This window comes from Talpa occidentalis, unplaced genomic scaffold, assembly GCF_014898055.3.
Source record: "Talpa occidentalis isolate TD23 unplaced genomic scaffold, MPIMG_talOcc4v2.1 talOcc4.12, whole genome shotgun sequence".
Taxonomy (NCBI): domain Eukaryota; kingdom Metazoa; phylum Chordata; class Mammalia; order Eulipotyphla; family Talpidae; genus Talpa; species Talpa occidentalis.
Window position 1 is genome coordinate 68,376,924 of NW_023601212.1, and position 27,774 is coordinate 68,404,697.

Genomic DNA, 27,774 nt, shown 5'->3' on the forward strand with positions numbered 1-27,774 from the left:
AGGCTCCACTCACATCCCCCATCCTTTGGGCTTCCAGCTGTGAGGCAGGATGCCCTGAGGGAGAGGCAGGAAGTGGCAAGCAGCAGTTCTGTAAAGGCCTCTCGCCCAGGCACCTTGGACCTTGGAGCAGGGAAGCAGGCCTGGGAGTGCCTGCACCATCCCACACAAAAGGACTGGGCCCCCCACCCTGAAATCATCCCCACAACAGAGGGATGGAGGACAGATGGTGGCTGGTCCTGGGATCTGGTGAACTTCCTGCAGGTGATTCCTGCGTATCCCAGGGGAAAGTAGACTTTGATTCCTAAAATGCAGAGGGCCTGCAGGTCCTAGGAGGCCCCACCGCCAAGCCCACCCGTGTATCTGTGTAGCTGTGTGCACAGGGCCTGTCCAGGAAACCATGCCCTACCCCCAGCCCCAAACTTATTTCTTAGACTATTCATCGTAACCTTTTTTTTTTTTTAAGAAAATGTATTTTTCAACAATTATAATAATAAATAAATTATTCAAAAAATGCTTCTTTCGAATTGCTTTAGATTTTCATTTGCTTATGTTCATGTTTGTTCACTGCTGATGCAGCTCCTGGCCCTCCTGCTTAGCTGCTATTTCACCATCTTTTCTAGTCTATTTCTTTATTCCAGTCCAAACCCTTTCCGTTAGATTTGTGTTTTCCTACAGATCCCCAGCACTTCCTGAGCCCTACTTTATTTTTTTTAAAGATTTATTTATTTGTTTGTTTATTTATACAAGCACTGGGTACAGTCAGAAGCACAGGAGGGTGAGAGAATTCACCAGAGCCAGAGCGGGGAGCAGAGCAGGCAGAAGGACCGAAGTACACTGCTGAGGGGAGCAGCGGGCGGCAGGAGAGGTCTGCGTGCCATGTGGGACCCTCCTCCTGTGGCCGGGGAGCAGTCGGGGATCGAACCGTTGCTGCAGAGGCTGCGGGCAGCTTCACAACCCAGTGCTGAGCCCTACTTTAAAAGAACATAATTGAGAAGATTTTAAATGGGTTAGAAAAGCTCAGTTCCCTTCTGAAAGGTATGATTACTAATTTGCTGAGTACCTTATGGACACTGAACAGAGGGACAGGACCTGTAAACCTAACTTCCCTGGGGCATGGCAGTGACCACCTTCGCAGCCTTGAACAGTAAGTGACCCAGCCTGTTTGCCAGCATAGGAGGGGTGGACACTTGTAAAACAAATGACAAGGGCGCCCTTTATCTCTGTAATGCTGTAGATTGTATTGGTTGGGGTCTGATTAGCTCTCTTTAGGACTTCTTTCCGAAGTAGTTGGCCTTAGGATGTGCAGGTTAGTTTGAAAGAGACAGACAAGTTTTCTGAATTCATCCCATAGTTCACAGCCATTTCTAGTTCCTGCCTGAATTTCCATTTATTTTGCAGCAAAGCTGTCCCAAAATAAGACACTTATATTTAGCAACAGATCCTTCTTCCTTGCGTCTTGTTTCAGAACAGCTCACATTTTAACACATTTGAACAGGCGCAGAAACCCACTACGATAGGAAGTAAAACTTTTTAAATAGTCAATCACTTCCCAAATTTGGCATTTTTCCCCTTCACTTTTTAATTTAAGTAACATTGGTTTAAAATTGGATTAAAATGTAGGTATGGGATTATAATTCAACCTCTGTACATAAAGCATTGTAGTCACCAAAGTCTAGTTTTCGTCTATACCTTACACTTTGAGCCTTTTACCTGATTTGCCGACTTCCCCTTTTACTTTTCCCCTCTGATAACCATTGTTTTGTCCTTTAGCTTAAGAGTTTTTGTTTTGCTCATTTTATTATCCGTAAATAAATGAAATATTTTTTCTTTGTCTGATTTATTTAATTTAGCATAATACCCTCTAGGTCCATCCATGTTGTTGCAAATGGCAAGATTCATCCTTTTTTATAGCTGAATTGTATTCCATTGTATGGAATCCATTTATCTTGCTGGGCATTGAGGTAATTTCCAGCTCTGGCTGTTGAAAATAATGCTGTGGGCCTCCCTGGTGTTGCAAGGGTTAAGACGCAGCCTATGAAGCTATCTGCAGTCACTGCAGCACGAGTTCGATTCCCAACCCACCAGGAAGCAACCCACATGGCGCAGCAGACCTCTCCTGACTCGCCCGCTGCTTCCCTCAGCAGTGTACTTCGGTCAATCTGCCTGTTCTGTTCCCCACTCTCTCTGGTGAATCCTCTCACCACCCCCCCACACCTCTGCCCTGTACCTCAACTCTTGTATGCATAAATAAATCTTTAAAAAAAAAAAAAAAGAAAATAATGCTGCAGTGAACATGGGGTTGCATATATCTCTGAATTAATATTCTTTGGGTAAATACCCAGAAATAGCTTAGCCGAATCATGTAGCATGCCCTTTCTATAGTTTTTTGAGGACCCTCCGTGCTGTTTTCTATAGTGACTGTACCAATTTATGTTCGCACCAACAATATAGAAGGGGTCCCTTCTCTCACATGTTAATTCTCATCTTTATGATAATAACCATTCTCATGGATGTGAGATGGTATCTCATTCTGGTTTTCATTACTTTTCCCTAATAAGCAATGATGAACATCTTTTTGTGTGCCTACTTGTTAGCCAGCTGTATATCCTTTTTTTTTTTTAAGATTTATTTATTTATACAAGAATCAGGGTACAGGCCAGAGGTGTGGGGGGTGAGAGGATTCACCAGAGACAGAGTGGGGAACAGAAAAGGCAGACTGATGAAATACACTGCTGAGGGGAGCAGCAGGGTGAGACAGGAGAGGTCTGCTGCACCATGTGGCTTTCTCCCCGGCCAGCCAGGATCCATCCTGCGCTGCAGAGGCTACGGACAGCTTCACAGTGCGGCGCTCAACTGCCTGCGCTGCCAGGGAGGACCCAGCTGTATATCTTTGGAAGTGTTCAGATCCTCTGCTCATTTCCTGATCTGGGTTTTTTTTTTTTTTTTTTTTTAATTAACCAGATTTTGCATTTTCTATTGTAAACGCCTTATGTCCTGTCTAACTGGAACTCACAGAGCCTCTTCAGCTGAATTGCACATTCAGCCTTTCCTCTGGTGTCTAAACACTATTTGAACCTTGCATGTTTGGGTGTCTGAGACCGTGTTGCAGAACATGGGGACCCCTAGAGGGCAAGTGGGTACAAATGGGGGAAGAGAGCTGTGCTTCCCAGACCAGATCTGGGTAGGTGGGTGGGTGGGGGTGCAGGTGTAACTGTTTCTTTGTCCAGGCCAGCAGGGAACACTGGGAAGAGACACAGAGTATAGAAGTAGAAATAGCCTGTGTTTGCCCCTGCTCTGCCCCTGGGTATACAGTGGCACAAGCTGGCTAAATGCTGATTGTCTGTATAAAGGGATTGGGAATGTGCCTTATTTATCTATGGCATCCAGATGTAACAATAAAAAATGAAAGTTGGCATGAAAATGTTTTTAAACTTGTAAGAAACTCTCCATGATAAAATGATCTGTGTCTTCCAGTATACAGGATAGTATGTATTATATTTTCTAAACACTGTTACATATTATGTAAAATACATACCCCAGTTCCACTTAGATGATAAAATTAAGGTTCAGAGAAATAAAAGGATCTTCCCTAAGCTCACACAGTTGTTAAATGGCACAGCCAGTGCTTGAGTCTTTTCTCTGAAATTTGGTTTCTCCTAAGTTAAACAAGGTCCTTTGAAGCAGGAGGCAACTTAACATAGGGTTTTAGGTGCCCTCTCATATCTTAATTTATTCAGCAAACATTAAGTGCCTGTTGTATCCCTCATAACTGGCTTTTTATTTTTTAAAGATTTATTTATTTATGCATACAAGAACTGGGGTACAGGTCAGAGGCGTGGCGGGGGGTGGGGTGAGAGGATTCACCAGAGACAGAGTGGGGAGCAGAACAGGCAGATCAACCGAAATACACTGCTGAAGGGAGCAGTGGGCAAGTCAGGAGAGGTCTGCTGCGCCATGTGTGTGTCTCCCTGAATGGGGATCGAACTCATGCTGCAGTGGCTGCAAATAATTTCATAGCTTGTGTCTTAACCTCTTGTGCCATCAGGGAGGTCCTATAACCGGCGCTTTAGTTGGTAAGTAAGTTTCATTTTGTCTTAAAACTATTTTCCCCTGAAACGGAGGCCAGTGGTCTGCGGGACAACATGCCCAAATTTCTTTGTGATGCTGTGATGCATATGTCACCCCAACTCTCCATCTGTGAGAAAGACACACTGTAGTGGTAGGAAACACAGAGAATATAAAAGACTGTCGGAAATGAGTGGAAGAACAGCTCAGAGCCTGCATTTCAGCAAGGAAAGATTCTCCAGCCCCCCAGGTCTTCACCTTGGTATAATGCCAGCATCCATAGGGGGACCCTCCCATCATGCCAATGATGGGCCCGCCTCCTCCTGGGATGATGTCAGTAGGACCTGCTCCTGGAATAAGGCCGCTTAGGGGAGGCCACATGCCACTGACTCCTGGATCCCCAGTGATTAGACCTCCCGTCCCACCCATGATGGTGCCCCACCCTGGCCAGAAATGACTTGACCAGATGAGAACAGGGGAAGGCCCCTTCTGTCAGTTTTATATTACTTATTCTACTTTGCCAGGAGATCATGGTGCTGTGACTCTGCATGTTTTCAAACAACATGACAAAGTATTTTTCCCTAAGTAAATTGTAATGAGCTTTAAAGGCATTTGGCTTAAAACAGGAAGGGATCATGCTCAGCGAAATAAGCCAGAAAGAAAAAGAAAAATACTGGATGGTCTCACTCATAGCAGGAATCTAGAAAACTTAAATAAGGGACCAGGAAAATGAATAACTATAAGAAAGTGAAAATCAAAATCAACAAAAAACTATGAACCAGAGACACTCTATGGGGGTGGGGGGCGGGTGGGGAGGGATTGGGGTCAAAATAAGGGGGTTGCAATTGTATGGGGAATATAAAAATAAAATTTATTTAAAAAAATAAAAAATGATAAACAAACAAACAAACAGTTCTTCCTCTTAATAAGAAATCCACCCTTGGCTTTTAGTCTTAACTTCTTCTTAGTTGATATTCCTGTGCATGTTTGTCTTGCAATTGACCAGAGGGGTGTCTCCTAGAAAGAAGACTTAGAGTGACTTCAGAGAGGGCACTGGGAGTTGGACACGTGAAGGTGGCAGCTTGTGTGTGGTTGGCCAGGTGTGACTTGACTGTTAACCTTACCAATTCCAGCTTTGGGCTCATGTAGCAGGACCTGGAATACTTTGATAGACAAATTAATTGGGGAATACTTTGAGCGACAAATATCACTCCTCTGGCGGCTGTAGGTGTGAACTAGGGCAAGTGTTGAGCCTAAGAATTAAGGGTACGTGTTAACTAAGGCCTCAGGAGCTCCGGGGTGTTCTTTGTGATGTTTGGGAATATGTTGGTGCAGATGAGACTGGAAGGTTGTCATTCCTGTGCCCTGGCTTCATCCTGCTCATGGGGGAACATTTTGGGGGTAAGGGGTTTGGAAAAGCATGCATATTCTGGGGGAGCACTGACAGTTACCAGACTTCTGTACACCTGCTTTCTCAAGTGATTCTGAGGTCAGCCACAGGCATGTGAGGTAGGTGGTTTGACTCATACCCTCCCTTCTTGTAAGACACAATAGTACCAGGGTTCAGGAAGGAAAGTACCTTCCCGAGGCACACAGCTGGCAGGTGGCACAGCCTGGACCTGCATCCTCTTCTCTCATTCTCAGTTTCTAGATCGCTGAGGCTCCATCAAGACAGTAGGCAAGCCACGGGCCCAAGTATACCCTGGGTCACTTATTTGCCCAGCAAACATTGAGTGCCTGTTGTGCCCCGGTACGTGCACCCAAAGATGAGTCAGGCCATCAGAACAGATAGATAACTGATAGAAGCCTCGGTAGTGCCGTGAGTGAGTCACCTGCTGTGGAATGTGGAGTCCGGTGGAAACACCCAGAGGGAGAATGGCCGTGGAGATGGTGACAGGAGAGATCACTGATTTGGAGCAGGAAGGATGAGCTGGAGTTAGCCAGATTGGAAAGAGGGGTTGGGACACTCAGTGGCATTCCAGAGGGCTGGGAACTGCAGTGTGGCCTCATACTTGCTGAGCAACCCCTGGAGCAGCAGTTTGGGGGTCAGGTTGACAGCTTGGGGTGCTGAGTGGAGGCATGCGATACCCCCTTGCCCCGTGCATGTGCTTTACCTGCTCCCTTGGCTGTCATCCCACTGCCATTCTGCACCCCCACCCCCGCCTCTGTGTTGTCCCCTCTTGCATTTGCCCGTGGCCTTCAGTGTCAGCCGCAGACACTAGCTCCTCTGCTAGGTGCAGTCTGCTCGCTAGAGGAGCCACCCCCCAGGTCTGTATCCGCCGGGGGCCTCGAGAGTGGCAGAGGCGTTCTGAGGCTCTTTGACATCTGGAATGAGCACACTGAGAATGTGAGGGGGCGAGCCTGGAAGGAAGACTGGAGGAAGGCTTGTTCTTCCACACCATTACAAAACCTCTGGATGGGTGTGTGTGTGTTGGGTGTGTCAGTCCCCCTCAGACTTTATGGAGTGTTCCAGCACCATACAAGAGGCACAAAAAAGAGAAAAATGTGCCCATTTACTTCTATGTGGGAAATATTGGTCTGTAATAGGGAAGGGATTGGAGACTCAAGAGTAGTTAACTCCCCTGCCTGGGATTGCACAGACAATTAGGGATAAAGCCAAGGATTCACTTGGCATCTGTCTAGCTCTTCCTGGGTGCCTGGTGCCTCCTGCAGGTGTTGGTGGGTCTGGTGACACTGCCCTGGGTGTCATTCGAGTGCCTCATTCACAGTCTTCCCCCTAAGCAGATGTGCCCAAATTCAGTCAGTTTTGCTGACAGAAGAACGAGCAGGCAGCCAGCTGCTCGAACAGGCCTGGGAACTTGTCTCTGGAGAGAGCGGCCAAATGCAGGGAGGTTATACCAGGTCTCGCAGAAGTGTCTGGCCGTGTTGCAGAATCTGCTGAGTCTCAGCACCTGCTTCATATCCCACTTGGTAGATGGGCAGGTGATCCGGGCCTGCAGGTGCCCATCTCCAGCCTGGAGCCGCCCAGCTGCAGGAGGGAGAGTTCCAGCAATCAATTCTGCTCCTGTGCCATAGAAGGCTCTCTCTTCTCTTCTTATGTTGGGAGACAATCACAGTGCCTTGGGACCATTCTTGCAAGAAAGAGATGAATTGCCCATGAGACTGGAAATTCTTGGAGGAGCCAGACATTACGGCTACGTTCAGAGCAGTGAAAATTACTGTGAGAGTGGGTGCTCCTATAGAGTCGCCCCTTTCGGAGACCGTCAGGGACTGTTTTATTAGCAAAGTGAGTATTAAGCAGGCTGGGTGAACCATGAATCTTATCCTCTAGATTGGCATCTGCTGGATGGATAAACCCTCCATTGGAACTGCTGCTTGTTGTTCTACCATGTTTAATACCCATATGTTTTGAAGAATGGAAAAGATAAGACAGGTCAAGGAATTGCTACATTTATGATCCAGGCCAAGAAGACTATAATTAAATCTGTACAAAGGTCATATTTTCCATGTGTACTTGAAATTTCTTGGGACAGGTATTCCTAGTGCGTGCTTTCCTGCTCTCCCCTGATGGGGAGGCTGCTGGCATCTTAGGGTGCGGACTTGATGTCTCCCTCCTGGCGGTCCTCCAGTCCAGAGCCTCTGTTGTCCTCCCGTGTGGGGGAGGGATCTGTCCTACTATTGTAGGAAAGATGGAGATTTGAAGCTATTTGAACCTGTGAATGGTGAATGGCTCTGCCCCTCCACACCCTTTCTCCACCCAGCAACCCCAAGAAGAGTGTGAACTGGTCACCGAGGAAAGTGTCGTCTGTGGTCATGAGCAAGCAAAGTGGGCCACGAAGGCAGCAGTGTTCTCGAATGGCCTCCCTCCTTGACTGCTGTCTGGATGGGTTAATCTGAGCTGCTCTCATTTTCCTGGTTACCAGTGTCCCAGCTCTCAGTCAAGTGTCATCTGCCCTCTGGGCCCGCATCTCTGAACCTTTGCCTGCATTTCAGACCTCAACAGCCTCTGGAGTCAATAAGATCATTTAGATTGAAAGTGAAAGCTCTTCCCAAACTCGAATCTAGAAGAGACTCCCGGCCTTCTCTTTCCTTTTTCTTTTGAGAACACTGTTGCCTTCGTGGCCCACTTTGCTTGCTCATGACCACAGACGACACTTTCTTTGGTGACCAGTCACACTGTTCTTGGGGTTGCTGGGTGGAGAAAGGGTGTGGAGGGGCAGAGCCATTCACCATTCACAGGTTCAAATAGCTTCAAATCGCCATCTTTCCTACAATAGTAGGACAGACCCCTCCCCCAGTGGGAGCCCTGGACTTCTGCCAGCACCTGTCCATGCCTTAGCCCCAAGCACCCCCATACATTTTAGGATGTACATTTCCCCTACTTTGTCCCCTTCCTTCCTTGGAATTGCCTCTAAGGCCCTGCCCTTTTCTCTGGTTGCAGACTCCTCACTATTGATAAAATGACAGGTGACTATGCTCCAAGACTATCTAGATCCCCTCCTTACAGTTCAGTTGCATGATGTTTGTACAGAGCAAACTCTTAATCTTAATGTAAAGTCATTCCCTTGTTTGTTAGTATCCTTGGGATTCTGATGATAACCTCCAAGAGTAGGGACTAAATTTGCACGATTTGCCTCAAATGCCTCATGATTGGCCAGGCAGAAGTAGGTGTTTAAAAACTGCCCTTTTTTTAAAAAAGATTTTTTATTTATTTATACATATAAGAGCTGGAGTGTAGGCCAGAGATGCAGGGGGCGAGAGGATTCACCAGAGACAGAGTGGGAAGCAGAACAGGCAGATCTACTGAAATACACCGCTGAGGGGAGCAGCAGGCTAGACAGGAGAGGTCTGCTGCACCATGTGGCTTACCTCCCTGGCCCGGGATTGGACTCCTGTTGTAGTGGCTGCAGATAGCTTCATAGTGCTGAGACTTAAGCCCAGGAGGCCCCTGAAATTGCCTTTTTTTTTTTTTTAAACAGAAAAGGAGGGCCTCCCTGGTGGTGCAGGTGGTTGAGCTCAGCTCTGTGAAGCTGTCTGCAGCCTTGCAGCACGGGTTCGATCCCAGCCTGCTGCGGAGATACCCACATGGCACAGCAGACCTCTCCTGTCTCACCTGTTGCTCCCCTCAGCAGTGTTCTTTGGTCCGTCTGCCTGTTCTGTTCCCTGCTCTGTCTGTGGTGAATGCTCTAACCCTCCCGTACATCTGGCCTGTACCCCGGTTCTTGTATGCATGAATAAAAATAAATCTTAACCCTTTGCACTCTGAACCATTCTGGACATTGGCTACCAGGTACTCGACGCTACTTTGCGGTGGAAACGTGCATTTACAGACCCTCGTATTATTTAGTATAATTTTGGAACCAAGTAACGTATTATAATGATATTGGACTTATATGAATTGGGTGACATCGAGGAATGTATATTTGCAAAAAACACAATATTTTATTGTTTACAATTTTGTACAGTATGATAAGTTTTGTAACACTCCCCAATATGCATTGCAGGCTGATTAGTGCATGTTTGACATGTCTGTATGGAGGTCTATCTGGAGCTCATCTTCACTACTACTTGTGTCATGAGACTCATTCGTGGTTGGACGCTTTGCCATTGTTCTAATAAAAAATATGAATAAATGCATGGGTTGAAAATTTCTAATTGTTATTACTAACTGACAAGATGATATTTACCAAAATAGCTTTCACCAAACATTTATTCACTAAGAATCACTTTTCCGATTTTCTCCTCGTTAGATCTATGTGCACTGCTCGAAGCTTCAAACCAAAATGAGCTCAGCTTTGAAAATCGTTTCCTCCAGATGTAGACTTGTTTATTTGTAATTATATATCTCACTATACAGTGTGTGCTATGTTCGAAAACCGACCTTTCTTCTACAAACTCCCCTTATCTAGCTCTTTTCAAGTGGCGTCGCGAAGTGCTCGGACCGTCGTGAGCACGCATCTCACGTTCTCGTCCGACACAAAACCCGCTGACAATTCTTGTATATATCTTAGTAATTTTACGATATTTTGATTTAATTTCTTGTGCCATTTCAAGATAAAACTTCAGGGAAACATGCATGTCTCAAAAAGTTGCGTTGAAATAACTCAATTCCCCGTAATCACTAATAAATTGCAGTGTCCCCTGAGAAGGGGACATCCGAGTGATATGTTAGAATTCCGATGTCCCCTGAGAGGGGACTGCGGAGTGCAAAGTTTTTTTAAAAAAAAAAGGAAAAGAAAACAACTCAACTATAATTTGTGTCTTAGCAGTAAAACAAATTTGCTGTGGCTTATTAAATGCTTAGTACATGGCCATCAGCTAGGTACCCTCCCTACCTGACCCTCTTTCAGATGAAGAAACTGAGGCTGAAGGAGGTTAACCACTTTATTCAAAGGTCCTCCAGCTGCTTCTGAATTCAAATGCAAATTTGTGTAACTCTAGCTCATTTTCTCTTCACCTTACTGTCCTGCCTCCAGGGAAATAGATAAGTTTCTTGATGCCATTTTTATGATTTCAGTAAATTGTTATCCTATTTGACAAAGGGATTGATAATTATTGGTTTGCCCATGGGTGATATGAATTCTGATGGAGGCCCTTGCAGTGTTTATCCTTTAGTGATTTCCACCTGGAGTCCTTGCTTATTGAAAAGAAAGTGCTCCTTTTTTCAGCCTCAGTACAACAAACCCTTTTCTATACTTGACTGAAGATGTTAAAGGCACCTGGCTTCCCTTCAGCTCAGTCTCTGTTTACATGTAGAGTCTTTTATTCTTCTCTGTGGTCCCGCCAATGATTAAAATTCTCCGAAACTCATCCCTCTACCTGTGTTCTGGAGTCTTCTGCTCCATTACAAATTCATTGAAAGGAGTAGTAGCTCTCCCTCAGGAACCAAGGCCAGCACCTTGCTGCATCCACAAAGAAAAGGCCAGAGAGCTTTGTCCTGCTACAGCCCTATGGTCCAGGGGCTGATGGGCAAGGTGATGGCCCGTGGAGATGACCACAGGTGTGAGGTTCCTGGAGGAACCCCCAGCCCCTGGGTTGGCAGTGTTTCAGATAGCTTCCTGCTAGGAGCAACACTTGGAAAAACTGAATTTAGAGAAAAATGGTTGGAAACTATCCCAAGTGCCCCTTTGTTTCCATCGGCAGTTGGCGAATGAACTGCTGCAGTCCTAGACTTATGTCAACTCCTTTTTACAAGCTTTGATGGTGCAGCTAGGTAGCTACTGGCAGCGGCTATGCCTCAACTGACCACAGAGCCAGCAGACAGGCCCTGGGTCCAGCTATCAGGTCCTGTGTGGGTGCTGAGTGGCCTTGACAAAACACTTAAGCCCCTAAAAAAAGAATGAATGAAATAGTGCTACACAGAGGCATGCAACGATTTTGTGATTGTGTCACCTTCTCTTTCACTTGAAGTCAGGCCAGGAAACTTGTTTAGATTGGTGGGTAGAAAAATAAGATATAAGTAACTCTTAAGTGAGGATCTCCCTGTGTAGAAAACGCAAGGCTTTAGTTAAGTCAGGGACTTTAATAAGCATTTGGCTACTGAGAGGTTATTTTCACTGTCTGGTTCTCAGCTGCCCCCAGTCAGATCTGGAGTACCGGAAGCATGTAATTAATTATGTGGAAGCTCATGGTCCCTGAGAAAAGAAACTTAGAGCTGTGAGGATGCCCCTGCCAGTGGCCGAGGTGTGCTGGAGCTTGGCTTTGTAGTTTGGCCCTAAGAGGGATGTGTGTACTGCTCGCCTTGTCTCTGGGGACACACAGGAAGTGAGTGGGGCCCAGAGAGGCTTGGAGGCAAGCTGGCCAGAAGGAGGGGGGCATCTTGTGCGCGGGAGAACAGGCCACACTGGCCATTTTCTATGAGTGGTGTGAAAAAAAAAAGGCTTCAGGGACAGGTCTTTCTAGATCCTTGAGCCCCAGATCAGCTCCGTTGTAGTGTTCTCTTTTGCTTATTTATTTAGAATCATAGCAGCGTTGTCTTCTGTCTGGTTGACCAGCCCCACTATTTCATCAGCAGTTGGGACAAATTGATATTACACCACGCTATTTGGGAAACTAATCCTCACTTCGTTTGTATGGAAAAATATGTCCCCACTTTTGCTTTGCCAGTGAACTTTTAAATGGCAATAAGTTTGAAAATTGGGGACTGCTTGTTAGGGTGTTTGTAAAGAAAGGAAACATTCTTTTCAAACCAAAGCCTTCTGTGGGCTAACGGGGAGTTGTCATTGGAACCAGATGCTGAAAAAGCATGCTCGAATTTAGATTTGGACTTGACCTCAGCTTGAGACCGAATAACCTCAAACAGGGTGTTCTAGAAATGCAGAATATTAAAAGTGGCATCATAGAGAACTTTCACTGCTTCCTTATTGCTGGTTGGCAGATGAGTCTGGACGATGTGAAGATGAAAGTCTGAAATGTATATAGAAAGCATATATTTGGTTACATCCGTTATATATATTTATTAGGTATGACAGTCCCCTTGCATGTACTCTACAAGACCTGTCTTTTTTTTTTTTTTTTTTTAAATAGTTATTGCCTTATTTTTCCAACAACCAGGTAAGTGACCCCACAAGTTAGGCAGGGTCCTGGATCTGCCACCTGTTTTTGTGTATTTTTTGACTTTTGTGTTCGTCAAATAAGAACGGTGCTGAATGAGGACAGAGACCCACACTATCTTATCTCCACCTGATCACAACCTGTCCTGATGACAATTTCACAGGAGCAGGTCTTTTTCCTTTTAGTGGTTACTTGATTTTTTAAAATGAGCATTTCAGTAACATTTTTTATGGGTATTAGCATCTCATATATGGGGTTTTGGGTTGAACCTCTTTTCTGCTTGGGCCTTATTTGATATGTACAAAATATTTAGGGTAGTATAAATAAGAAATCAATGACATACTTCCTTCACCCTCACCTTAGCCATTCTTCAAACTTTAGATTTTTTCCTGAACTTTAACCTTTATAAACCCATATTTTGTTTTTAAACAAAATAGCAAAAAAAAAAAGGTTTGTATGTTAATTTTTTTATTTTTTTTAAAGTTTTTTTTTTTTTAAAGATTTATTTATTTATTTATACAAGCACTGGGTACAGTCAGAAGCGCGGGAGGGTGAGAGAATTCACCAGAGCCAGAGTGGGGAGCAGAGCAGGCAGAAGGACCGAAGTACACTGCTGAGGGGAGCAGCGGGCGGCAGGAGAGGTCTGCGCGCCATGTGGGACCCTCCTCTGGTGGCCGGGGAGCAGCCGGGGATCAAACCGGCGCCGCAGAGGCCGCGGGCAGCTTCGCAACCCAGCGCTCAACCGCTGTGCCACCGGGGAGGCCCTGTATGTTAATTTTTAAACTTAATGTATCTTGAGCATTTCCCCATACTATCAGATATTTTATTGTTGAGATAAATATCTGATAAATATCTTGGGTGGTCATATTACATTGCATTTTATGTCAGTCTATTATAAGGCAGGGTGAGGGGTGGGTACCCCAGGAACCCCAAAACTACCAATTCTAAATGGGTTTTGTCATCTACTGCAAACTCTATAATGTATAAGACTTTCAATGGAAAGTTTAGTAGAATTGGTGTGCAATAGAGAGGAGATGAAAAAATATTTAGTTAAAATAGTTTCCAGTTAAACATCCAGAGTTTCCCATCCCCTCGTGGGTAAATGCTTAGCCAAACAGGGTTGGCCCAAAGCAGGGCCACTGAGGTCCAAAAGCTTGCCACAGTCTAAGAACTCTTCTGGCAGGAAACCCTAGGGAAGGGGCAGAAGGGACCAGGCAAGCTTGGAAAGAGAAGAGCAAAATCAAAATCCAAGTCATGATAAAGGCCACCACTGTCAGCCTCCCCACAGGTCTCTCGCCCATGTCACTGTCTCTTTCAAGTATCTCCTATGTACCCCAAATTCTTGGTACAAATCCAAGGCCGAGAAGCAAGCTCAGCTTCTTCACATGTCTGTCTCTCGCTGCTCCATGTGCCTTCAAACTTAAGTCTTCTTGATCTCCCTCCTTTCTTCTTCAGGTCCTCTCTAGCTTCACCGCCCAGCTCAGCTCCACCTTCCTTTGGTGGGGCAGGGAACCTGGAACCTCCTCTTTCTATCACAGTTACAGGTGTACCATGGTTTATTTAACACACCCTGCCCCCTCATTGTTGACAATACATGTCATCACACACTTATTTTTGTATTGACGGCACATTTTCATAATTTTTGGTTCCCTTTTAAATTATTTCTTTATTCCAGGGTAAATTTCTAGAAGTTGAATTACCGATTAGAAGGATGAACACCCTTTTTCACCTCCTCACCAAATTGGTGGACAAATCCTAGTACTTGCTGCTGACAGTGTGGTGAGTAGTCTCCCAGGACAGCTGGTCCCAGAAGCACATATTGGAATAGTAGTGTAGTAAGATGAGGCCCCTCTACCCTCACTCAGGCCTGGAGAACGCAGTAGTGAGAGCCTTTGCAGAAAAACTGTTTCTAACATTATTGGCCGTTGCATTTTTTGTGGGGGCAGGGGAAAATTTGGATCAATTTTTATTTTTTTCCTCTTTTCAGTGCTGTTTGCATATATTCCTTATGTCTTTCACATAACAAGATAGACCTCTGTTATATAGTAAGTCCTCAGTGTCACTAGGGTCTTAGAGAAACTGACTTTATTTTTATTTTATTAAGATTTATTTATTTTTGCATATAAGAACTAGGGAACAGGCCAGAGATGTGGGGGGTGAGAGGATTCACCAGAGACGGAGTGGGGAGCAGAACAGGCAGGCAGATCCACTGAAATACACTACTGAGGGGAGCAGCAGGCGAGACAGGAGAGGTCTGCTGTGCCATGTGGGTAGCTCCCTGGCCGGGATCGAGCTCTTGCTGCAGTGGCTGCAGATTGCTTCAGATTGCTGGGTCTTAATCCCTTGTGGCGTGAGGGAGACCCAGAAACTGACTTTACGTGAAAGGAAATATATTGAAGCCTGGTACTCATTGTTTCAAGTCAGCCAAGATTGTTTTTTATCTTATCAACATTGTAACAGTGTTACCCAGGGATCTGCTGTATTGTCTTTTTAAACCTCTCTCCTATCACAGAAAAGAGCCAGGGACAGGCTCCATTCCATCTCAGTAGGAAACTCTTCCGTGAGTTGAGACGACAATGAAAGTGATGTGAAAGGAACACGCCTCTGATGATAGTGTCGGACCCCATGAGAAAGCTGGGAAGAGGGAGCCAGGGGTAATTACCCATGATAACCAGGCCATAGCGACCACTTACAGAACATTCATCTAACCAGACTTGGCCTCCATCGGTAGCGACAGAACCCACACCAGGATTCTTGATTCTCTTGGAGCTGTGAGGCCAAACCTAATGCTTCTCTGCCTATTCAGCTGAGTTTTTTTTTTTTATTTTATTTTATTTATTTATTTTTTTAGAGGCACGTATTTTATTTATTTATTTATTTTGTTTATTTATTTGTTTGTTTGTTTATACATGCACTGGGTACAGTCAGAAGCGCGGGAGGGTGAGAGAATTTACCAGAGCCAGAGCGGGGAGCAGAGCAGGCAGAAGGACCGAAGTACACTGCTGAGGGGAGCAGCGGGCGGCAGGAGAGGTCTGCGCGCCATGTGGGACCCTCCCCTGGTGGCCGGGGAGCAGCCGGGGATCGAACCGGTGCTGCAGAGGCTGCGGGCAGCTTCGCAACCCAGCGCTCAACCGCTGCGCCACCAGGGAGGCCCCAGCTGAGCTTTTTAAAGCAGTTATTTGGTGTGTGGATGGAAACTGAGGAAGGACTGCTGAAAGCTGAATGGTGGCCAGTATGATGAACAGGAAGAGGAAGAGGAAGAAAAGGAAGAGCAGGGAGCAGAAGTACTGTGGAGGAATAATCTTTTTTTTTTTTTAAACTCTTCCTGGAAGAGAAAGTTAACTTGGGTAGATTGGAGTGTTTCCTTGGTTTTAGAATATACTAAGAATTAAGCATCTCTTAAGGACTTGGCTTGGTCTCGATTTTTTTTTTGTTAAATATTCGTTAATGAGAAAATTGATTTCCGTAACAGAAAAGAGTCATATGACAAAGCCCTCTTTTCCCTTCCACCCCATTATGTTTCAGGTGCTGCTGCTTTTCAGCTCTCTGAACCTGGACGACATCTTGGTTCTAGAGATTCTACCTGAGAAATGTGACAGATTCAGTCTACTTTTGTTGGGGATGTGGCACAGTTACATAAAGATTAAAGAGATAACATCTTTGCCCTTGATTTAAATGTAGTATATAGTGGATAGTAGTATATAAAGAGATAATTTTTTTTTTTGTCGTGTTAGAATATGCATAACATTTGCCGTTTGGATAATTTTTAAGTATACAGTTTTGTTAGTACCTACCTAGTCATAGTGTTTTACAACCATCATTACCACTCATCTCCGGAGCTTCTTCATCTTCTCCAACTTAGCTCTGTGTTCAGTTCACAGTAAATCATTTCCCCTCCTCCCTGCCCCCGAGCCCCCAGCCCCTGGTAATGACCATTGATCTTTCTGTCTCTATGAATTTGACTACTCTAGGCTCCTCATCTAAGTGGAATCGTATAGTGTTTGTCCTTTTGTGACAGGCTTAATTTCTTGAGGAATTGATCTCAGGTTTCTTCCATGTTGTATCATGTGTCAGAATTTCTGTCCTTTTCATACCAAATGGATATTTCATCGGACGTATATGCCAGATTTTGTGTTTGCCGTTCATCCAGCAGTAGGTACTTGGGTTGGTCCCACTTTTTGGCTATTGTCAACAATGCTGCCATGTACATGGGAGGACAAATATTTGTTACTTGCTTTTGCCTATCTTGGCTATATCCCTAGAAGTGGAATTTCTGAATCATATGGTAATTCTGTGTTGAATTTTTTGAGGACTTACTTTACTATTTTCCATAGTGACTGCACCATTTTATATTTTTTCCAGCGAAATACAAAGGTTCCAAGTTCTCCACATACTTGCTAACCCTTGTTATTTTCAGTGGGTTTCCCCATCTCATCTTCTGATAATAGCCCTCCTAATGGGTGTGAAGAAATATCTTGACATTTTGTGCCATGTGGGACCCTCGCTGGCGACCAGGGATCGAACCGGCGCTGCAGAGGCCGCAGGCAGCTTCGCAGCCCAGCGCTCAACAGCTGCGCCACCGGGGAGGCCCTTATCTTGACATTTTGATTTGCATTTTCCTAAGGATTAGTGAGTGATACTGAGCATTTTTTCAGATACTTATTAGCTATTTATATATCTTTTGGATAAATGTCTGTTCAAGTCTTGACCAATTTTTAATCAGACTTGTTGGATATTGAGGTGTAGGCATTCCTTATATATTCTACATGCTAATCTTATCAGATAAATGATTTGCAAATATTTTCTCCTATTCCTTGGGTTCCTTTTTAACTCTGTTGATAGTGCCCTAAAAATGCACAAATGTTTTAAAATTTTTTTGAAAGATTTATTTATGCATACAAGAAGCAGGGTATAGACCAGAGGTGTGGAGGGGGTGAGAGGATTCACCAGAGACAGAGTGGGGAGCAGAACAGGCAGATCAACCGAAATACACTGCTGAGGGGAGCAGCGGGCAAGACAGGACAGGTCTGCTGTGCCATGTGGGTAGCTCCTTGGCCGGGGATTGAACTCGTGCAGCAGTGGCTGTGGATAGCTTCATAGGCTGCATCTTAACCCCTTGTGCCACCAGGGAGGCCCATATTTTAAATTTTGATGAAGTCTTATTCTTTTGTTGTCTGTGTTTTTGGTATCTTGTCCAAGAAATCATTGACAAATTCAGTGTCATAATACTGTCCTTTTATGTTTTCATCTGAGATCTCTATAGTTTTTCAGCTTTAACACTTAGATCTTTTTATACATTTTGAGTTAACTTTTGTGTATCATAGAGGGTAAGGATACAGCTTCATTTTTATACTCGTGAATATCCAGATTTCCCAGTATAATTCCTTGGGAGATGCTTTTAATATATGAAAGATGATGTTAGGCAGCTACTCACAGGAGTTTTTGAGCCATGGTTTTTGGCAAGAGGGTTTCTGTTGGAATGATGAAGGAGGAAAAGATTCTGACCTCTCTATTATGGAGAGAAAGCACACCAGAGGAAGCTCCCCTGAGGGAACTTTTCCGTGTACTGTTTCGTGGAATCTTCAGGGGCCAGTTTAAGTGAGAGATGGGGCAAGGAGGTCATCAAGGTAAGAGGAGAAACACATAGTATTCGCTGTTCTTCTAATTTCCTGTGTTTAATTCTGTATGTATTCCAATTCACCTTTAGTCTTTGGTTTGTGGGTATTATTTTCCTTTCGGGTATATGTGTATGTGCTTATATTAATGCTATTTGTCATGGTAGGGAGAAACAGGATTTCACATTCTTAATAGAATACCCTGCATGGGTTGGGAAAATGAACTGTGTGTTTCTAAGAAAGATAACTTTACAAATGACCATCTTCCGTGGTACATATTTCTGCTGTTGAGAGTGTGCCACAAACCCCAGCCCTTTGCCTATGTGCAGCTGTGGGCTGGAGGGTTGAAAGCAGATCCTGTGCCTCTTTCCGGGTAAATTCCAGAGGGACACAGCTGCAGGTTTCTCTGTGTCTCTTTGTGTGTGCACAGGAAGTGCCTTACAACCCATTCTGCTAGATCTCATTTCCTTTCAGTTGTTTGCCCTCTCCGCCTGTTCTCTCTGGCTGTCTGGCTTGTCGGTTCAGGGTTCAGAGAGCTGCTGGATTGGTGCCCTCTTGTGGCTCTCCTTTGATCTGGGTGGGATCTTGGCAGTTGAAGGCAAAGAAAGGATGAGAGGAAGCTGAGACAGAATATAGGGGAACCCATTTACATGTTTCTGTATGAGAAAGGCCTTGTTAACTATTACATACTCAAACATCACAATATTAATCAGTGATGTAGCTACATAAATAAGTCTTTGAGGAATATCACTTTAAAGTAAAAAGATGGTCAACTGGAAAGATTTTTATTTTAAAGATTTATTTATTCATGCATACAAGAACCGGGGTACAGGCCAGATGGGCAGGAGGATGAGAGGATTCACCAGAGACAGAGTGGGGAACAGAACAGGCAGATCTACTGAAATACACTGCTGAGGGGAGCAGCGGGGGAGACAGGAGAGGTCTGCTGCGCCATGTGGGTATCTCCCCGGCTGGCCAGGATCAAGCTGCAGAGGCTGCAAACAGCTGCACAGCACTGTGCTCCACTGCCTGTGCCACCAGGGGAGACCCTCAACTGGAAAGATTTGTGATACAAATAGCCATGTTTCTTAATATGACGTTTCAGAAATCAATAAGAAAAGCCATGAACTCAGGGGGATAGCAACACATGGGTTTAAGAAAAACAGAACTTTTTAGGGCCTCCCCAGTGGTGCAGCGGTTGACCGCTGGGTTGCGAAGTTGCCCGCAGCCTCCGGTTCGATCCCCGGCTGCTCCCCGGCCACCGGAGGAGGGTCCCACATGGCGCGCAGACCTCTCCTGCCGCCCGCTGCTCCCCTCAGCAGTGTACTTTGGTCCTTCTGCGCTCTGCTCCCTGCTCTGGCTCTGGTGAATTCTCTCACCCTCCCCCACTTCTGACTGTACCCAGTGCTTGTATAAATAAATAAATAAATCTTTAAAAAAAAAAACAACTTTTAAAAAAAAGACTCATAAAAGATGCTTATTACCGCTTATGATAGATTGGCAGATTAAACAGCATTAAGTGAGAGATCATGAAGAGTATGGGGAAATAAGTGTATGTAAATAAATCACAGTGGGGATTATAGGCTTATGTATAGAAAATCTTAAAATGCAGATTCTTGGCCCTGGCACATCCACATCAGACATGTATTGTCCATATATCCATGCATAAAACTTGTTTTAGAAAAAATTGGACATGATTTAAATGTTCATCACTGGGGGGCTGACTGTGGTTCCTTTATGCAACAGGGAGACTAAATGAAAGGGAGGTGGTTGTAAATGGACAGATGTGATCGTTTCAGAATACTTTGAATGAGGATCAGACAGCATTGTGTTAATGTTGGAAAAGTTTACTGTACACACCCTCGTTCTTATCTGCAGGGACTACCTTTGAAAGGATGAGCATGAAACTGGAAACAGTGGCTTCTGAGAAGTGGTCAGTTAGGTGGTTGTATATAGGTTGGGATGGAAATGATTTTGTACTATATGCTGTTTTGCATCTCTTCAACTTTATACTCTTTTGGAGGTTATTGTCTGGTAGAAGTTTAAAACTTGAAAAGAGCAACAGAGATAAGTCTCAAGTAGTATAAGTAGAAAGGTGTGGGTGACAACTATCCTACTCCCCAGAATTGTAACTCATGTTTTAGATAGCCAAGATTTAACAGTGAAACTAGGACAAATGACAGAATTCTGAATTAGAAAAAATAAAATGATATAATTATCTTTAACCAAGCCTGTATACGACTGACAGCTGTTTTACCGTAGTGGAAGAGTGGCTTTTGGGTAGAAGGAGGAAGGAAATCAGCGGCAGTTATCTTGGAGGCAAACTGTATGCTTCCAAAGATGTCTGGAAAGATGTTTGTTAAAATGGTGACCACATGTGGGCCTTCCCTAGTGGCGCAGCGGTTGCGCGCTGGGTTGCGAAGCTGCCCGCAGTCTCTGCAGCGACAGTTCCATCCCTGGCTGCCGGCGAGGATCCCACATGGCGCACAGACCTCTCGCCGCGCCCGCTGCTCCCCTCAGCAGTGTATTTCATCAGTCTGCCTGTTGTGTTCCCTGCTCTGGCTCTGGTGAATTCTCTCACCCTCCCGCGCTTCTGACTGTACCCAGTGCTTGTATAAATAAATAATTAATTAAAAAAAAATGGTGACCACATGTATCTGGTATGGTGTGGCCAGTTGTTTCTTTGCTTTATTTATTTGTATTTAAGAAATAATTACATATCATTCTATGATGAGGAAAAATAAAACTACTACCCTTTCCATGGAGTCTCTGTACTTTGTCTTTTTCTCCTACCCCTTACCCTGCAGAAATTCTTCTCACAGGGCCCCTGATTGTCATTCTCTGCCCTTTCAAGTGTTTGCCTTTTCTATCAACAACCCGCTCTTCCTAGATTTGTTTCCCCTGTAGCCAGATCTGGGAGGAGACTTTGTCCCACACCTTCTTGAAGACATAGGGTTTCACTGCCCAGAGGTGGGACTGGTGCCGCTCTCCCTGTGTTTGATTATTACTTTCAGATTCTTCTTTCTCCCTCCTGCCCAACCCCACAGCTGTGAATCTCAGTTCCTCAGTTTCTGCTGAGGAACTAGGTCCTCTGTAGTCCGCGAGGCACTTCTCCTGGGTGATATCTCTTACATTCTTGTCTTTACAATATCACCCCTCTCTGTGGCTCTTGGCAATTTCAGTGTAAAGTTAGATGTTCTGCTTTAGCCACTGACTCTCACCTGAGGCCTTCCACTACCTAAGGACCTCCACAACCTTAGCTTCATATCTTCCATTCTTTGAGCATAATCTCTCTTTTTACTTTATCATTTAGCTTTAGTAAAACAAAAAAAAGATGGGGTAGGAGGAAATGTGGATTCTGCTACTGCCCATCTGCCCACTTAAGCAGTGGTTAATGGACTCCCTGGCTGTAAGTTCACCTAGGGCCAATGTGAAGATAAGGCTTCCTGGACCCCCGCCTGCCTCTTGAGGGATAGCTCTGTGATGTGTTTATATACAGGAAGGGTTCTCTTTTTTGGGAATGAATGAGACCCCCCCCAATATACAGTCTCTAAGTTTTTTTTTTTAATATTTATTTATGCATACAAGAGCTGGGGTACAGGCCAGAGGTATGGGGGGTGAGAGGTTTCACCAGAGAGAGTGGGGAACAGAACAGGCAGATTGAAGTACACTGCTGAGGGGAGCAGCGGGTGAGTCAGGAGAGATCTGCTGCACCATGTGGATAGCTCTCTGGCCTGGGATCAAACTCATACTGCAGAGGCTGCGGATAGCTTCATAGGTTGCATCTCAACCCGTTGCGCCACTGGGGAGGCCCTCTAAGTTGTTTCAAGGAGGGTTTTTACCCAGCACCTGTATGACATTGCTATTGCTCTAGTAGACATGGCAGTGGAGGAGCGTATGCTGGCTCCTTCTCATGTTTTCTCAGCTGGCTGTGCCAGGAACACTGAATGTCAGGAAGTGGATGTTTGTTCTGACCTGCAACGTAACCAGTGGTGTGTTGTTTAAGCTGTGTAGTGTAGTGTAGCAGTGTGATAATGTAGTTTTGAACAGTCTTACAGATGTATAGAAAATAAAGCAGATGGGCATGCATCACAGTCTTCAACAACAGAGTTATAAAATAAAAAGCTTCCTAGTGGATGATTTCCAGGAAATATTTGTATAAATGAACATTTGCAGAGATTTTAGAGAAAATAATTTTTTCTGAGTTTGTGCTTTTTGGTAGCTAGTAACACTTAGAGCCCATTTGTGGAACTGATACCATTCCTCAGAGTTCACGGCAAGGATAGGAAAGGTTTAAGAGCTGAGTTGCCCCAGATACAAGTGCTATGGGTGTGGTACAGGTGGAAGCTAGCTGGGGCCTTTATGCTGACCTGATTCTATAGGACCCTATTTCACCTTGCAGAACTTTGTGGATAGGTGGATAGTTTTTTTTTTTTTAAATCAATCTCACTTTTTTTTTTTTTAAATCTATCTTGTCTGGAAGTTTATTGGGTATTTCTATAACACAAAAGCTCTCAAGTGGTCCTTCCACATGCTCAGTGGCCTAATAATTGTGATACATTTTGAAGACCTTCAAATACATCTCTGTATTTAGAAGCAACTTCTCAGTCACCAAAGAAATAGTAGATTAAGTCTGGTGCTCAGTGTGGTTTTATTTGTAAGAATAGTTGAGGTCTTTAAGAGCTGGCTGGTTGTGTTTAGCATGCGTGCTAATGATTAACCAGGATATTTGGTGAAGTAGACAATCCTATAGGCTCACTAGCAACAGTTTATGATTTGAGGAACCACACACCAGGAAAAATTCTGTAGGAACAGATGATGAAATGATAGATCCGTATGGCATATTTGTTCTGGAAGAAGAAAAATATATACAGAAATTGATGTTGAAAAAATGTTCACATCCTCTGTGATTAAAATAAGAGATTTTGAATGCATACGTTGTCAAATATCAGGTGTATTATTTGTTTCCTAGGGCTTCAGTAGCAAATTACCACAGGCCTGATGGCTTAAAACAGAAATTTATCTTATAGTCATGGAGGCTGAAAGTCCAAAAGTCTAGGTGCTTGGCAGCTTTGATTCCTTCTGGAGGCTCTGAGGGAGAATTTGTCCAATGCCTCACTCCAGCTTCTGGTGGAGTCCTTGGCTTTTAGATGCAATCTAGATGTAATTCAGTTCAGTCTCTAACTCTGTCCTCAAACGTGTGTCCCCTGTGTTTTCTCCTGTTCTTTTTCTTAAAAGAAAAAGATACTTGTCCAATAAAAAGAAAAAAGAAAAAGATACTTGTCATTTGCTTTAGGGCTCAGCCTTATCCAAGTGATCTCATTGCATCTTGAGATCCTTAACCTTAGCTGTGTCCACACAGACCTTGATTCCAGAGGAGTTTTGAGGCCTAGTTAGTTGGTGGTGGTGAAGGATGAGCCCGTCCAAACCTAGGTGGGAATTCAGTCTGATGAGAGGATTGGAACCCGTTTCTCAAATGCTGTGAGGAATAAATAGCAACTTGAGTTTTCAAGGACAGTAAAATAAACTTTCAAACTGGAAGGGATGCGGGTACTTGGCACCAGCTTTCCGTTTCCTCCCTGCTGCTGTGCAGTTACACGCAGGTGCTGGGGCAGACCTGAAGAGGAAAAGCAGAACACTTTTTATAACCACACATAGTCTAACTTCTGGTTTGGATAATGAATGCTGGGAAGGAAGAGCTAACTCAAATATTCTCTCCCTCGCTCCCACTCAAGTTTCAGATATTTATTAATCAGTGTAAACCCCAACAATCCACCAACATAATTTTGTGCATTCAGAGTGAGGAATTTCCTGAGTAAGTAGAAAATTATGCAGACGGCTTTTTGGAAGACCTTTGTTTTAATCAGTGTTGCAGTAAAATATTTCATGTAGAAGTCTGGACTGTCTTAACTGCAGTTGCTGTCACCTGCATTTGCTGAGTAGGACTTGTATGGATCATTGGGCTTCAGTTTGTTCTGGGTCTTTCTTTCTGTCCTGACTAACATCTGGACTGAGCCACGCCTGGCACACGACATGCAGCGCTGCTCAGTTCCCCTGGATCCAAACTAAGTGCAACTTGGCCTGACTGAAGATCTGAGGTGGGGCCTGGCTGTGGTAGAGACTTCGGGCTGGGAGCGATAGGAGAATAAACCCACAAGGCCTGGACTAAATCTCTGCCTCAAATATACTTTGTCCAACAAAGCAGTGTTGTGCTGTTTATATCCACAGCAAATGTTTACCCGTGTGTGGCCTTTAGTTTGAAAAGAGTCAGCAGAGGCTCCAGCTGGGACCTCTTTTATCCATTCATATCTTTCAAATGGGTCAACTTTCTTGTCTCTCTCTCCCCCAGAATGACTTAGAGTCCTGGGCCAAAGTTTTTATACTAGGCATGTTATCCTTGCTCAGTAGGCCGAACTGTAGCACACGGGTTGGTCTTTTACGTGATCCAAAGTGTCCTCATCTTTCTCTCAGACAAAGGTTTTCCACCTCATCTGGCCTCCTCATTCTTTGTGGGAAGGAAAGGCAATGGACTTGGGAACCTCACTCGCACACATGACCCTCCAGCAGGCCTCTTCTCAGCATCTACCTTTTGGAGAAGGCTTCCTTGGCAGCACATTCATCAAAGTAGCAGTAAGCCTGGAGACACTCAATTATGTGTGTGATGCCGTTTGTGTTTTCCTGCGGGCAACATGAAGAACTATCCACAGATGCTATTTTCAGGCTCAAAATCATCAGCAAGGGGAGACTGAAACGGATTGTTTTTACTGAACAATTTGAATCCAGTTCTCAGGTCTTCCATGGTTACTTGAGCATAGCTCTGTCCTGCCTGTCTGACCTGATTTTTTTTTTTAAGATTTTATTTTTATTTATTCAAGAGTCGGGGTACAGGCCAGATACCTGGGAGGGTGAGAGGATTCACCAGAGACAGTGTGGGCAACAGAACAGGCAGACAGACTGATGAAATTCCCTGCTGAGGGGAGCAGCGGGCAAGACAGGAGAGGTCTGCTTGCCATGTGGGTTGTTCCGAAGCTGATGGGGATCGAACTGGCACTGCAGAGGCTGCGGACAGCTTTACAGCGCTGCGCTCAACGCCTGTGCCACTGGGGAGGCCCTGGCCTGATGTTTTGCCTTCGGTGGGTGGCCGCAGTTAAATTGAGCTGTGGATGAGACCCATCACTTGACTTCACATCAGGAGTATGCACCCCTCCCCTCTTTGTTTAAGAGGATATAGAAGAATCATAGCAGTTTTCATTTTTGACTTACTGGCTTTCCAGATTCCCCCTCCTGGTTTTTACCTGTGGCTGCAGTCATAGTGGTTACCAGTTTATGTTCTCCCCTGGCCTTACACATGACTTGTATTTCTGTGACCTTCCATGAGTTCATTGTAAGACTGTTCCTTAATAAGTGGCAGGAATGTTGTTATGACCCCTACTCTGTCCTGCTTGGCAAAAGGTTTGTGCAGGTTCCCAACACCCCAGCCAGGTGAGTGCGTCTGTTTTAATATGTTTCAGTGTGTTTAATGTGGTTTAATATGGTGAGGTTTGAAAGAGTGTACTGATTTCTGCTCCCAAACCCCTGCAGGGTTATACTGTTTCCCAGCACCCCAGTCCCTGCTTCCTTCAGCATGTGCTTGGATCCCATTTTCTAGCAAAGGACAAAGTCTCGGAAATCAGAAGTAACCTGTCTTGCTCTTTTCCTTGTAAAATATTTATCAGAAAAATCACCTTCAGAGGAAGCCCACAGGTGTGTGCTTCGCGGTGGGCCCAGGGAGCAGGCTGCAGACAGCCTCACTGCAAATGGCAGCTCCCTGGGGCTCCTGCGGATTCGAGGTTGGCTTGCACCTGCGTCAGTGCCGTCGTGGCTCTTAGGGAGGAGATGAGATTTCCACCCCTTTCTATTGGCGTGGCAAGACTACGTGGCCGGGTTCAGAAGCCAGCCTTGCCTGAGGTTGAAGACTGGCTCAGCTCCTTCCCAGCTGTGTGATTGTGGGCCCAGTCTCACAAAGCACCTCTCTGTTCCCATTTCCTGCTGTGTAAATTGGGGATGTCAAAACACCCGCCTCACAGGGTTGGTTGGAAGATTAAATAGTGCAGTGTATGTAAAGTCCTTCCTCCAACAGCCCTGGCTCACCGTGAAAAAGCCTGATCTCTGGAGCATTCGCTCTTGAGGGGCGGGGGTGGGGGGCTCTTAGTGAGTATTCATGACTCTAAAGAGAACAGAGCCCAAACATGTAATTTTATGAACCCAGAATTAAATTTTTGAAATGCCTTTCCGAGGAATAGAATTTAATGGGCTTGGCAATTTACAGAAAAGTCCCAGGGACAGGGTTATGTGGGTGACTGCTGATAAACCAAAATTTCTTTCAGACCAAAGCCAGCACACGCTTGGCTTTTTCTAGGCTGTACTGGCTTTGCAGCACTAGCCTGTCAACCAGGAATTAGAACTGAGAGCTTCTAGTGGGGAATTTTTTGTGCAACACTGTTTATAATCTTCCAGGTTTTCCCCTTCTGGGATACTGCTTCCTCCATGGCGAACTTGACCTGCAACATAAGCAAGGTGCTGGGAGGTGGGGAGGATGTTGATTTTCCTCTGACACACCAGGGCAAATACATCCAGGGTGGAAGGACAGCACACAGTGGTCTGTGGACTTTGGTCCACGCAGGACCTCCTTCACCCAGGGAGGCTGATGAGATACTTGTGGTACTTGGGAGGAATTAGGCAGTCTCTTGGCCCAGGACTTGAGGAATCCCCTCCCTTCAGGAGGCCACGTACTCTAAGACATACTGGGTAAGTGTGTGTTGACATCTGTATGAGGATCATTTCAATTGCCAGTGACAAAAAACCCCAACAAGTATCAACAAAATTAGTTTACTCACTCTTTGCTATCACAGTTCTGTGACCATTGAGTCTGGGACTCCTTTATTTAACTACCCCACCACCTTTGTTACACTAATACAGATGCAGCAATGTGGCTGCTTGAGCTCTAGCCATCAAGCCTTCATTCCTTAGCCAAAAGGAGAGGGCCAAGAGATTCTTTCAGGCGATTCCAGGGAGCTGCCACTTCACACTTGTGCTTCTGATTGGCCAGAACATAGCATATCATCACGAGCTGCAAGGGACACTGGGAAATGTATTTATGTGTCTGTCCCACCAATGCTGGGACCAAGATTTGGGTACAAAACTAGTAGTCTCTGCCCAAGCCTGTCAAGGTCCTTTGGATGGAATTAAGGCTGATGCTAAGAAGGAGCAGGGCATGCTACATTTTTGAAATTCTAGGAAAAAAGAGGATGTCTGGGTGATTTCACACATTTCCTTTGGTAATCCTTGTAACAACACATGCTTGAGTGAGCTCCCCAGGAGCCAAGTCATGCCAGGCCCCAGAATGAAAGCTGAGTCACAACCGGTCTCTGTTCCAGGAACTCTTAGGTTTTTGGATTGACCTGTGGTTACTCTTTGGTGTCTAAGACCTTTTCAATAAGTAGCAATTTAGTGAGTTTCTGATATAGGTGTGTGTGCGTTGATAGTGGTCATTTTATTGTAACTAGGAGCACCCACCTAGCAGTGTCTGGCTCTGGGGCTC

General features: G+C 44.9%; 1 protein-coding gene and 1 pseudogene across 1 annotated transcript in view; both read left to right on the forward strand.

Annotated features, from left to right (window-relative positions):
* The window catches only part of UCK2 (uridine-cytidine kinase 2), a 68,705-nt gene that overhangs the window by 19,163 nt on the left and 21,768 nt on the right, over positions 1 to 27,774 (forward strand). The gene's annotated exons all lie outside the window — the stretch shown is intronic.
* Positions 4,084 to 4,781, forward strand: LOC119241365 (U1 small nuclear ribonucleoprotein C-like; annotated as a pseudogene).